We start from the raw sequence: 14,002 nt of genomic DNA, 5'->3' as shown, positions 1-14,002 counted from the left end.
AGAGAAGGCAGGTACAGGATACTGAGTTGGATGATCAGCCATGATCATATTGAATGGTGGTGCAGGCTCGAAGGGCCGAATGGCCTACTCCTGCATCTAATTTCTATGTTTCCCACCGCCCCTTCTTTCCCCCCCCACTCTTCCCTCTCCCTCCACACTCTTCCCCCTCTCCACCACCCCATCTCATTCCTCTCCTCCCTTTTTCCCCTCCCCCACAACTTTCTCCCCCTCCCCTCTCTCCTCCCCCCATCCCACCCCTCTCTCTCCTCCTCCCTCTTCATCTCCCTCCTCACCCCTCTCCCTCTCCCTCTCCTCCCCCTCCTGCTCCCCCCACCCATCCCTCTCCCCAACCCCAACCCACCCCCCCCACCCCTCCATCCATCTCCCCCGCCCCCTACCCCTGTCCCTTCCACCACTCCCCCTACCCTCTCTCCCCCTCCCTCCCCACTGTTCCCCTTATCTCCCCCCACCCTCCCCATCTCCCTCCACCACCCGTCTCTCTCATCCCCCCTCCCTTCCCACTCTTCCCCCTCTCTCTGCTCTCCCCCCCCTCCCTCCACACACTTCCCCCTCTCTCCCCCCCCCCTACCACTCTCCCCGTGTCGTGTTTATGTACACATTTTAAATAAAATCCTTCTTCCCCCCCCCCCACACTCATTTTGTCGCCTCCTGCTGGCCAGTGACCATAACGGCTGCTGGCGCCCACATCTCGCCTCAAAGACGCCATTTAAAAACAGCCGCACTGCTGATTCCTGAGCCGCTTGAGTTGGAGGACCACGTCTCCTATGGGGGTTACCGGTAGGGAATGGCTGCGTTCGGGGAGCAGACCCAACGGGTCTGCACTTGGTCTAGTATTCCTTTAAAACTGAAGATGCAGAAACATTTTTACATCAATTAAAGGTCTTCAAGTTTCTTCATCTTCAGTGCTTGTTAAATTTTAACTTAGCTTTATATGTAGATTTTACATGAATGATTTTCACCTAACTGCCTCAAAATGAATACATCACATTTTTGTTTAAATGAGAATCAAGATATGTTCTATAAATTTGAATTTATTTTCTGTGCCAGGTGTTGTAAATTGCACTACCAATATGGTAAACTGGCAGAGTTTCTCCAGAAATATACGTGAATAGGTCCTCTGGTTTAAAGAAGCATAGAAAACTCTATATATTTTCTCCAAAACTTGAAATGAAATGAAAAGAGTGAATTTGCTCAACAGGATTTGTTCCTTGCTGCAGGTGGTGTTTGTTGAATGAAGAGTTGGCAATGATACCACTGAGTCTGCATATTTTGATTTTGCTGTTCACCAGTGCAGTAATACAATATCTGGCTGATAAAGATGTTTCTCTGAGATCGATGAGGGTTAAGAAAATAATGTTAATAATTATGATTACAGAGTAGCTTTATCCTTGATTAGACTACCAACAAATCAAGATGGGTTCCTTCCAATCTTGTGAACAATTTACAAAGGCAATGTTGTGTAAGTAAAAATCTATCTTTGTAGATCAGTCCAATATTCATTTTATGTGTTCACGCAGTAAAATATTGTTTTTTTTAATTGTTACTGAAGGGTTACTATAATTGTAGTATTGTCCATTTTTCAAAATATATGCTTGCCAAGCTGAATGCTTAGAAAGAGGACTGTTGGAACTGATTGGTGAAGCACCAGTAATCACTGAATGTTGTGATGGTACTAATAGATTGGTGATAGGCAAAAAATAGTAAGATTAAACGAGAACTTACCAGTTTGAAGTTTGATCTGTATTTTATGAGGAGTTACGATGAGGGATTACGTGAAGAAACCCGCTAGGACGCATGTGTGTCATTCTTCAAAGCAGCGGTGTGAATTCACAGATAACTGTGATGACTAAACATAGTAAGATTAGAGAAGAGGTACCAGTTAAGTATATGATCAGGGTGGGAGCGGAGGGCACGTAATCCCTCATCGTAACTCCTCATAAAATACAGATCAAACTTCAAACTGGTAAGTTCTCGTTTAATCTTACTATTTTACTTTGGAGTCACGTTAGTGACTACGTGAAGATTTCAAAGCTCTGTGATTTCATGCCGTGGAAACGAGTCCATGCACACGTCTGCCTTGACTATGGGAGGAATAGTGTTAACATAATTGCACATGATTCGTTATTGAAATCATAAAATTTATTAACACAAATTATAACCCCATTTATGGGTTTTTAATTAATTCACAGAATTAAGAAAAATTTCTGCAAATGTCCAGTTTTCCTCACTGGCTTATTATAAAATAACTGGAAAGTTCTTTCCCCTGACCATCCTGCTGCTTCGAGGACTTGGTCCATGGGCACATCCAGTTGTACTGCTGCCGTTGTAGCTGCAGCCCTGGTGGAATGAGATTTGAACACGTTAGTATCCACCCCAGCCTCCGTCAGTACCTGTTTCAGCCATCTCGAGATCGTCTGGACCGTCACTTTTTTGTGAGGTTTCTTATGGCTGATTAGCAGTCCCTTCTCATTGCCTCTTAGGATTTTTGTTTTCTCCATGTAAAGTGATAGATGTTTAACTATACAGAGGCGGTCATCTGCAGGGTATGACCTAAATTAGATATTGAGGCCTGCTGATCCCTGTCTGTTCTGTTTTACTAGTTTGTAAATATGGAACGTAATATCGTCAGGTGAGGAGGTCATGTTGTTCAGTCTGAGTTTGTGCAGTGACTGAACCCTCTGTGCTGTGACCAATGCCATTAACATGACTTTTTAACGTTAGCCTGTGTAGGGACAGGGTAGATGCTGGTGACCAGTTCCTGAGTGCTTTCAGGACAATGCTTACATCCCATATATGGGAGTACCTGGTTTTTGGGGGGTTTGTCTTAAATATTCCCCTCATGAGCTTGGTTACCAGAGGGTGAGTCCCTACCGTGTAATGCTCTGTCCCTTGCCATAGGTATGTGGACAGGGCACTTCTGGCGCTGTTGATGGCACTGTAGCTGAGCCCCTCATCATAGTTGAGGCTTGCCAGATATTCCAGAACAGATGGGATGCTGATATTTCTGTTGGTGATTTTGTTCTTATGACAGTACGTTTCCCACTTTCTGATGTAGACCAGATATTGTTTCTTGGTTGATTGTCTTTGGGCCGCCGAGATGATGTTTGCTGTTCGGTCCGTGAGTCCCAGTTGTAGAAGTGGCGTCTTTAAACTCTACAAATTAACAGGTTCAAGCTTTTATGGCTTGGATGGCTATCCCCTGTCATGGGATGTAGTAGTAGATCTGGTCTGTGTGGGATTGTAATACATGGTTCTAATACCATGTTTTGCACCACTGGGAACCATGGTTGATTAGGCCAATCGGGTACTACCAAAATACCAGACGCAGAGTCTTGTTGTATTTTCCTTAATACCCGACTGATGAGGCAGAAGGGAGGGAATGCGTAAATAAACCATTTCCCCCAATGCAACGAAAATGCATCTGTTGCCGCTGCCCCAGGGTCTGGTTCCCATGAAACATAGTTAGATAACTGGTTGTTTAGTCTGGATGCGAAAAGATCGATATAATATGAAAATATTCCATATTTTGCTGTAATATCAGAAAACACTGTTTTGTTTAACATCCATTCGGTGTTTTCATTAAATTTGCGTGACCTGGTGTCTGCCACTAAATTTGGTCTCCCTGGTAGGTAAGTGGCTGATATCCAAATATTTCTCTGGATGCACCATTGCCAAATTGAATTAGCGAGATTGTCACATGATATCGATTTGTTGCCGCCCATGTGGTTGATGTATGCTACCACAGTGGTATTGTCTATTTGTAATCTAACATGCTGGTGGTGTGATCCAGTACAATATGACTTAAGGCCATGAAATGCACCCAACAATTCCAAGTAATTTATACCCAGTGTGAGTGAGAAGTATGCCTCCTGCACTGTCCATCTACCTCCACAGCTGGTGATGGTATTGGTGGCTCCCCACCCTAGTGCACTGGCATCAGTTTGTAGTACCATCGAAGGGTTACTGACAATGATTGGGTTGGAACAAAGCCAGATGTTATCTATCCACCATTTTAGTTCCGTTTTGGCTTGGATTGGTAGTCTCATAGGTCTGTCAAAGTGACGTGCATTAATTTTTAGAGCTTGAATTTTGGCTCTCTGTAAGTTTTGGTAATGTAGGGGTCCAAATTGTATGGCTGGGAAAGCAGCCACCATTTTACCAATTACTTTAGCTACCAATCTGATGGATGGGTTTCTGATGTCAATGAGGTTGCTGCATACCTCTATTATTTCTCTGGCCTTTTCCTTAGGTAGTGTCACTGTCATGTGAACTGAATCAATGGTGAATCCCAAGTAGTCCATAGTAGTGGACGGTGTTAGTTTAGATTTAACTGGATGGATGATAAATCCCAGTTGTTCAAACAACTGTTTTGTGGCTGTTACAGTTAGTATGGCCAATTCCAATGTTATGCCCACAATGAGTATGTCATCTAAATATGCCATAATCATGTGTTTGCATTTAAGTAGAAACGCTAGGGCTGGTTTCAAGATTTTTGTGAACAGCCTGGGGGCTGATGTTAGCCCATTTGGCAGTGCTTTATATTGCCAATGTCCCATCCAGTTGAATTTTAAGTAACATCTGTGGTCACCTCGTATGGGTACTGAATAGTAAGCATCTTTTAAATCGATGCTAGCCATGAAGTACCCTTTGGAAATTAGTTGTTTAGCAGTAACAAAGGTTTCCATCTTAAAGTGAATATATTGTACAAATGTATTCAATTTTGTCAGATCTATGATGATGCGACAACCACCATCTTTTTTGGTTTTGGTAAATATATTGGACACGAATTCTAATGGTTCGTGTCGCGTTAGCTCAATTACACCTTTTATGTAAAGTCGCTCCAGTTCAGCTTGTGCTTCTGTTTTTTCCTTATCAGAGAGCACAAACTTTCAGTTTGGTTTATGTTGAACTGAAGGGCTGTTTTCGTGTATAAACTCTATGGTATATCCCTGGATACTGCTTAAGACGTAAGTATCGGTTGTTAGCATGCTCCATGCATTCAAAAACCAGTATAGTCTTCCCCCAACCTCCATGCTTCCCATATCATTTGGGGAACCAGACCCACCTACCTCCATTGTTACCAGTGGCAGGACTACTTCTTCCTGAAGCTCTTCCGTTGCTGTTGTGCTGGTGCTTGTTGGGGTTCCCCGCATTTTCCAGGAAGGCCGGCCTGGGCCATGGCCTAAAAAAGACTCATGTTTGGAGTGCCGTGCCCTCGAGCTCTCACCAATTCCGCTGGTGGGTGCGTAGGGGTGCAGTCGTAGGCTGTGGTGGGTTTTTGCAGGGTGGGTTGTTCCTTTTATTAACCCCAAAGTTTTTGCTTCTTCGTCTAGCTCCTTTACCTGCTTCGACAAGTTGCCTCCGAACAGGAGAATGGATGGTTTGGTAGCTCCAGGTTTACACAGTCCCGCGAATTTAGGATTAAGTGTCGGCTGTATGGCACTTTTTCTGATGCTGTTTAATTCGTGCTGTGTATTGCAGAACAGTGCCAGCGCGTCCTGTTGATCTTGGGACATAACCTTGTCGTCCACAGTGCGGGCAAATGCCGTTATTCCTGCAGTCAGCAATTTTAGGACTTTTTGAAGTTTTACGTCCATACTTCTGACCCCTGGTCCGATATGTTTCCAGATGCAGCTGTTAATGATTGGGACATTTAGGGAAATGCAGTTGCCTGGTGCCATATGTCTTCCTGTCGTATCCACTACAGCCTGTTCTTGTAGCTGGTTCAGTGACATATAGTCAATGCTGGCAGCAAGCTTTGGCTCCAGATTTGCCCCAGTTTGTTCTGGCTGTATGAAATTTGCCACCATATCTAGCAAGTTTTCTTTGTCTTGCACCCCATGCACACTTGTATGTTCTTCCGCGGACCCCTCTTCCAAGTCAGCCCAGAACAGACTTGAAGTGCTCCCCTCCGATAAGGTGGAGATACTATGCAGCCCTTGGAAAGGTACTGCTGTGGGTTTGATATAGGGCCCACAGTGGTCAGACTCCAAATCCCGGAGCCGGTCACGCTGGAGCAGATGCTCCAAACACTGTTCCATACGGGTCCAGCGCTCTCGGTCGCTGGCCTCCCGCGGTGTATCAGAGTCGGAATCCTCCGAGTCCACGACTCTGTTTTGTGTTTTGCCTTGCCGCTCAGCCACGTTGATTTGGCCGGCGCAGCGGCTACACAGGGCACAGCTGATCCCACTAAGGGTGATCTTAGTGCCGACGGCTGCTTTTGCTGGTTGTCCGCTGCTCCGCGGTCCTCCCTGACCAGCTTCGTCGCAGCCCTCGTTGTCTTTTTCCCTTTCTCCATTCTCCGTCTGTAGTGGGCAAAAAAGGAAAAAGACCGCAGAGTAAAACCTTACCTGCAATAGCGGCTTTTTAAATTGCCGCCGCGGGGGAACATCCTTCCACCGCGTCTGACGTTTCGCAATGCGTGTAGCGCAATGACACGCATGCGTCCTAGCGGGCTTCTTCACGTAGTCGCTCAAGTGACTCCGAAGTAAAATAGCACTTTTTTTTAAAAGTGTGTTTGGGGATTATAATAAAGTAAAATCCCCAAACTCACTGTTTTTAAAATATGAATGCTATCTCGGCTAGTGATGTGTCTTGGTCATTTTCTGTGTAAATCCACATCCTAATTCCATCGACCACCCTGGAAGATCCATCAACAAAAATGTTTAAAATGATATCACTGGTCTTATTTCTATTCTTCCTATTCTCTATATCGTGTGGTTGTTTGCCCTGCAGCTTCCCCCACCCATTCTGTTTTGGCACGAATTGTCCCTTGGGATCATTTGCTGTCCACACTTGACACTCGTGGTGTTCTCCGGTGTAATCAAGGTTGTCTGCAAGAAAGGTAGGAATTTTAGTAAGCTTCACGGTTATATCACAACCTTGCAATATTAAGCTCCACCTTGCTATGCGATTCTGGCTAATTGTTCCATCATTGATTCGTCCATCCAACAGCAACTTAAGAGGTGTATGTTCTGTGAGAACTGTTAAAGGATTGAGACCAATTATATCTGTAAAACGTCGTATTGCCCAAAAGACCGCAAAAAGATGTAGTACACAAATCGAAAATCCCTGTTCTACTGAAGTTAGTTGTCGGGATGCATATGCTGTAGTAGCCATTTAGCTTAACTCAGTATGTTATAAATAGAGCCAAGATGTTTAGGCGCTAAAAATCTCTGAAATAGGCAGGCAAAAAGGCAAAAAAAAAAAGGCATGATAAAGGCATTTATTGGAAAAAAAGGCATAAAAAGGCATGTATTTCCACCACCAAAATATGGTTAAAAATGATAATTATAAAGGTATACTACATTATTGCCTGGTTGCACATAACTACTAGCATTTTTTTCAAATTATCTGGTGTTAAACTATGCTGTCTGTCAGACAGAATATGCTTAATTTGTGAAAAATGTATTTCTACCCCAGCTGAGGTCACTGGTGCATTCCTGAAACAAGCTACAAACTCTACATTCATGTTGATATCGTGTGCATTACAACTACCATTGAGAAATTTAGCTATTTTTTGTACTTCTTCAAGATCTTTGTTAGCTAAAATTCCCCTCACATTTTCCTTGTATGACTTTACCAACATCGCCAGGAACTTTAAGTACAAAGTACAGCAAGTGAAAATGTAAACAACTGAGCAATAGTTGAGCTGTTTGACTTCTCCAATATTTAATGTCACCAAATACTCCTTTGATGGTTGACCTGCCTCCAGTGTACCAATGACCACATTGACAACATATCTCCCCACAGCATCGATTGTCTCATTGAGATCCACATTTTGTTGCGTGCAACTTCATGTATAATTTTCTGCACAACAATGTTGAAGTTGCTATCATAATTTTTCCGTAATGATGACTCGCTCGGTATATGTACCTCGGTGTATTTCTCTAAAAAAAATCTGAGAGATTTGTTTTCCAATTTTCACGGTGGAATTCCAGCATCAATGAATGCTTTGAACAGGTCACATGAAAACTCAGATTTGCGACTGGAGCCAGCAGTAAATGTTGTGATGAGACAAGCCTGCGTATTTCCCGCCTTCAGTTTCTCTGCCGCCCGACTTGTGTTTAGCTGTACATGCTGGGAGATGAAATATTTCTTCTCATGATTCACTGCTTTCTCACATGCTTTGCAAAACAGCACACAGTTGTCTGTAGAGAATATATCACTCCTGTACAATCTCACCAAATCGTTCAGTTTTTTTACAAGGCGTTGACTTGACTTTAGGCATTTTGACATTTGCAGGGGTAGATCCCACAGGAACGGAGATGCAGACCTCTACAGGCAGGCCAAGTACAAGCCGGGAAGAGGAATCAGAGCTGCCAAGGAAAAGTACTCTGAGAAGTTGAGGAGCAAGTTCTCAGCAAATGACTTCTTCAGTGTGGAAGGGCTTGCAAGTAATCACAAGCTGCAAGGGAAAAAAACCCCGCTCCTTTGACAATCATCAGCTGACCAACGACCTGAACGAGTTCTACTGCAGTTTCGATAAACAGAAACTTGGGGAGGGGGTGTGTGGTACTTCCCAACCAACACTTCACACCTACTCACAGTCTGACTCCAGTTTGAAAAGGCGAGATCCTTCCCCACCTACACCTTCCCAATCACCACTTCACACCTACATAAAGCATGACCAGTCTGCAAAGACTGGACCCTTTCCCACGCACCCTTCTCCGATCACCACTTAACACCTACTTACAGCCGGGTTTCGTTACGTTAAAATGGCAAAAAAAGGCAGATTTTGGCACTCAATCGTGAAAAAGGCATTATCTTCCTGAAATCATCAAAAAAGGCATGAAAAAGCACGTGCCATTTATGGCAAAATCCTGGATCTGGTTATAAATTATAACCAGTTACCTTTAAATTTTATCTGCCTGTAATTATGTGGGTGGGATTTATTTTATGTAGTTGGAGGCGTGTCTGTGGTGGGATTTTTCACGCAGATGCGCAAGTTAGTTTTTAGTTTAATTCAGAGGAGGCATGGGGAAGGCACAGCTTTTAACCATGCACGAGTTTGGCTACGAGTAAGATCAAAATGTACTTAAACAAGAAGAAGTTTGGATGAATATCTCACTGTTTTTACTACGACAATAAAGAAACTATTAATCAAGAGACTGTGTTTTGAAGATTTATCGTTGGCATTGAATGTCTCGTGGAGAGCTCGCTTGCGTAACAAAGCTGTCTCCTTACCCATGTCTTCCATCATCGTCGCTAGAGGAAAAAATTCCTTGAATGAAATAATAATCTGCCACTACATTTAGTCGAAAGCTACCTTACAGACAGGAGGTAGTAGATTAGTCCCATAGAAGAGGGACAGAAGATTGGGCTGGACCTCTGGAGAGAGATTACTGCCTGAAGAATTAGTTCCAGAAGAGGAACTGAAGACCGGTCCAGAGGAACTGAAGAAAATAGATCTCAGCTAGAGATTGTCTTAGAAATTTATGGACAGCCACACGATTTATCTGAAGATTGAAATCTTCACCACAAAATCGTGAGTAGAACAGCTATTGTATTTTGCTGTAAATTTGAAAGCTAGAACGCTTTAATTTAGAACAGCTTCTCAATAAGATGTTGTATAAGTTCGACGAACGTTCTGTTTTTTTTAAGTACAGGCTCTGATAAAAGAGTCTGGAGAAGTAAGTTCTGCTAAGATTTGGAAGCCAAGGGAGAGAGGGTGACTGAAGATCCAGGTGCCTGGCCTTGGTTTGTTTTGAAGTTGAGATAAGACATTCTTTCTGAACTGGTCACTTCTGTACTTCAAAAATATTTAGATGTTTTCTGAAGGTCCAGTTTTTTTTGGTTTCTTATCTGATGTTTTCACAACACTCAGCATCAATGTTTATCAATAGTGACTGGAGGTCCCATTTGTCCAATGAGCAGATTTGGCAATCTGCCAAGACCTGTTTAAATCCATGCAGGAAGATGGAGCAGGTGAGTCAGAGAAGCCACAAGGTGGCAGAGAGGAGCCAAGATATCTGAAGAGACAAACTAGACTCACTGAAAAGGCCCGAGTTGCATTTCTGAAGAAATGCAAGAATGAGAGAAACAAGCTATGGAAGCGGATTATCGATTTAATAGGGTTCTAGGAAGAAATCATGTGCCCTGAAAAGAATGCTGATGAAGTAAAATCTAGTCATGAATGACTACTCAGCCTGCGCCTTGAGTTTGCACAAAACCACAAATTATTACAGAGCCTATCTCTGCCTGATGAGGAAGGCGAAGAGCGTAATCAGTGGTTTCAAAAAGCGATTGAATATCTTAATGGCGTAATTGGCAATGTGGAGAAATGATTAGCTGAAGTTGATCAAGGGATCACGTGTGCTACAGCAGGAGATGCACGCAACAAGTGTCGAATTCGAACATGAAGTAACACCACAAGATAGTATCTCAAACGTTTCAACACGAAGATCAAGACATAAGTCTAGTTCAGAAGCCAGCTCAATTTCAAGAGCCTCTGCTCATATGGAAGCGGAAGCAACTGTGGCTGCTCTTCTGCTACAAACTGCTGCTTTGGCGAGAAAGCATGAGATTAAAGCACAGGAAGGGCAGTTAGAAGAGTTGAGGAGAGAGGCCGAGGCACGTGCGGAACAGACGAACAGAGAGGTGGAAGAACGAAGAAGGCAGTTAAAGAGAGAAAAGGAACAGTTGGAACCGGATACGAAGTTGGAAGAGGCCAGGACGAAGATTGGGATACTGGAGGGCCAAGGTTCAAGAGGTGGCACTAAAGTATCTGAAGGGAAGAACTCTTATTTGAGAAAAAGAACAGCTCAAAGTGAGACAGCAGTTGGATTAATTCCACAACAGAGGACCACCAGATTTCATGGCTTCGAACACCCATTGGAACAGTGGCAGGCCGATAAAACTTTATCTCAGCACCTGGGTGCTAGACCGAAGCAAAGTACTTGAGGGGCGTCTGTCGAGGCTCAGGACAAACCATCAATTCAGTACCCTTTTCTGAGGCCTGACACACTGGCTTGAGCAAGCCAGTATGATATTCAGAGGCCTGTTTATCATTCGTTTCACCAAGCCAAGGATCTCACGGTGGATTCATTGAATTGGCGAAGAATCAAGCTGAATTCAACAAGCTCATAGCTCAACAAATTCTCTCTTCCACCCTACCACCAATAAAAATCCCTACATATGATGGTGATCCTTTGTGGTATGAAGCTTTCATAATGGTGTTTCCCAAGTAGTAGAAATGAAAATTACAGATGAAAAAGAGCACTTACGATTTCTGGCGTATTACACAAGCGGAAATGATAAGATACTTGTAGAAAGTTGTTTAAATAGACCTGAAAGCCAAGGCTACTGAGAGGCAAGAAGGTTACTTGAAGAACATTATGGTAACAAACAGAGGATTGCTAACGCATACATGAAGAAAGCCTATGCTTGGAAAGATATCAAGTCAGAAGATGTGGAGGCATTAAGTCAGTTTGTGATATTTCTTAGAGGTTGTTGTAGCTCGATGAAAAATCTTGACCGCATGGAGGAGATGAATCTAGTTAGTAATACTAGAGCCATCATTCTAAAACTGCCCTTAAACTCAGAGAAAAGTGGAGAGATAAAACAGGCCAAATAATGGACAAGAGGAATCGAGTAGCCATGTTACCACGCCTGGTGGATTTTTTGGAAAGGGAAGTACGGTTCATGTTAGATCCGCGCTACGGGAGTATTCAAGATCATAAACCTATTGCAACCGTCAAAGGTTCTACCTTTACTAAAGCTAAAGAAAGATCATGACCCAAGGGAGGCAGTTTTGCTACCGCTATAATACCTGTGGAAACAACAGGTGGAATGAAAGGAGATGTCCTCTACTATCAAGCAAAAAGGATTTTGTTTGTTATGTGATGAAGTTGATCACACCATAAGGTGGAGTCAAAGATTCAAGAAGTAGGAATAAAAAGAAAAGATGGATTTCTTAAAGGAGAAGGGAATCTGCTTTGGATGTTTGAAAAAAGGACACATGATTAAAGACTGTGAGAGTCCTATAACTTGTGATAAGTGCAAGCAAGATCATCCTGAAGCACTTCGCATTGTAAAGAAGAAGCGGGAACAATGGATAGAGAACTCGCTGGCAATACAATACAATACATACAATACAATTTATTTGTTGTCATTTGAACCCAGAGGTTCAAACGAAATTTGGTTTCTGCAGTCATACAAACAAGAAGAAGAACCAAGCCACAACACAATTTACATGAACATCCATCACAGTGAATCTCCTCCTCACTGTGATGGACGGCAAAGTCTTATCTCTCCCCTGCACTCCTCATTCTCCTCCCGATGTCAGAGTCAAAGCCCACGGCGGGCGATGGTAAATAAGTCCCGCGGCAATTATAAAGCCGCGCCGGGTGATGCAAGGCCCTGCTCCGGGTCTTGGTGTTGGAGCCCCGGCGTGCGCTAACAAGTCCCGCGGCCATTTAAAGCCGCGCCGGGCGATGTAAGGCCCCACTCCAGGTCATCCTCAACCCCGCAACTTGGGCGGGAGAAGTCGCCGTTGCGGAAGCCCCGTAAAGCAGTCTCCCAGCAGGGACCCGCGGGCTCCCAGTGTCACCGTCCACCGGGCCGGCGGTTGGAGCCTCCGAATCTTCTGTGTCGGGTCGCAGCAGCGCGCCACCACCGCTCCTCCCGCTCCGAACTCGGCCAGCTCCGCGATGGTGAGTAGTCCGCAGCTCCGCGACTGGAGCCCCAGGTCGTTCCGGTTGGAGGCCGCTCCACGGTGCTCGGCCCCAACGACAACGGAGACCCGACAGAGAAAAGGTCGGGTTCTCCGTGCAGGGGAAAGATTTTAAAAAGTTTCCCCATCCCCCACCCCTGCCCCCCACACACATACCCAGTTTAAAAAAAAAATACATACAAACGAGACAAAAAATAAAAAAACAACAGACAGACTGCAGAGGCCGCTGTGACATGAGTCGCGCCACCCACCCGATAAACAGGCAGACAGGAAGCAAAGAGTAGGAGTAAATGGGTCCTTTTCAGAATAGCAGGCAGTGACTAGTGGGGGTCAGTGCTCAGTGCTGGGACCCCAGCTATTTACAAAATATATTAATGATTTGGACGAGGGATTTGAATGCAACATTTCCAAGTTTGTGGATTACACCAAGCTGGGGGGCAGTGTTAGCTGTGAGGAGGATGCTAGGAGGCTGCAAGGTGACCTGGATAGGTTGGGTGAGTGGGCAAATGCATGGCAGATGCAGTATAATGTGGATAAATGTGAGGTTATCCACTTTGGTGGCAAAAACAGGAAAGTAGACTATTATCTGAATGGTAGCCGATTAGGGAAAGGGGAGATGCAACGTGACCTGGGTGTCATGGTACACCAGTCATTGAAAGTAGACATGCAGGTGCAGCAGGCAGTGAAGAAAGCGTATTGTATGTTAGCATTCATAGCAAAAGGATTTGAGTATAAGAGCAGGTAGGCGGCGCGACTCTGGTCAGCAGCGGCCTCTGCAGCCCGTCCGCGTTTTTATTATTTTCTGTCTATGTTTCAATGTAGTTTTTGTTATTTTATGTTGGGGTGTGTGTGTGTGGGGGGGGGGGGGGTAGGGTGGGAGGGAGGGAGGGGGCAAACTTTTAAATCTCTCCCTGCACGGGAGACCCGACCTTTTCTTGTCGGTGTCCGTTGTCGTTGGGGCTGCAAGGAGGTGCGGCCTCCAACAGAAGAAGACCGGGGACTCTGGTGCCGACGACTCACCGTCACCGTCGTGGAGCTGGCCGAGTCCGGAGCGGGTGGAGCGGTGGAGGAGCGCTGCTGCTGCTGCGGCCCGACCTCCGGAGATTAGGAGGCTGCTACTGCGGGTCTGCGGACGTCGGCACCGGGAGCCCGCGGATCCCTGGAGGGAGACCGCCTTTCAGGGCTCCTGCAACGGCGACTTCTCCCGCCCGAGTTGCGGGGTCGAAGAGCTCCTGGAACGGGGCCTAACATCACCGCCCCGCGCGGCTTGGAATGGCCGCGGGACTCTGCGAGCGCACGCCGGGGGCT

General features: G+C 45.0%; 1 protein-coding gene across 12 annotated transcripts in view; it reads left to right on the top strand.

Annotated features, from left to right (window-relative positions):
• Positions 1 to 14,002, top strand: part of zgc:110045 (uncharacterized protein LOC664755 homolog) — a 156,920-nt gene that overhangs the window by 5,090 nt on the left and 137,828 nt on the right. The gene's annotated exons all lie outside the window — the stretch shown is intronic.

Source organism: Leucoraja erinacea, chromosome 2, assembly GCF_028641065.1.
Source record: "Leucoraja erinacea ecotype New England chromosome 2, Leri_hhj_1, whole genome shotgun sequence".
NCBI lineage: Eukaryota > Metazoa > Chordata > Chondrichthyes > Rajiformes > Rajidae > Leucoraja > Leucoraja erinaceus.
This window is presented reverse-complemented; position numbering and strand designations above follow the sequence as displayed.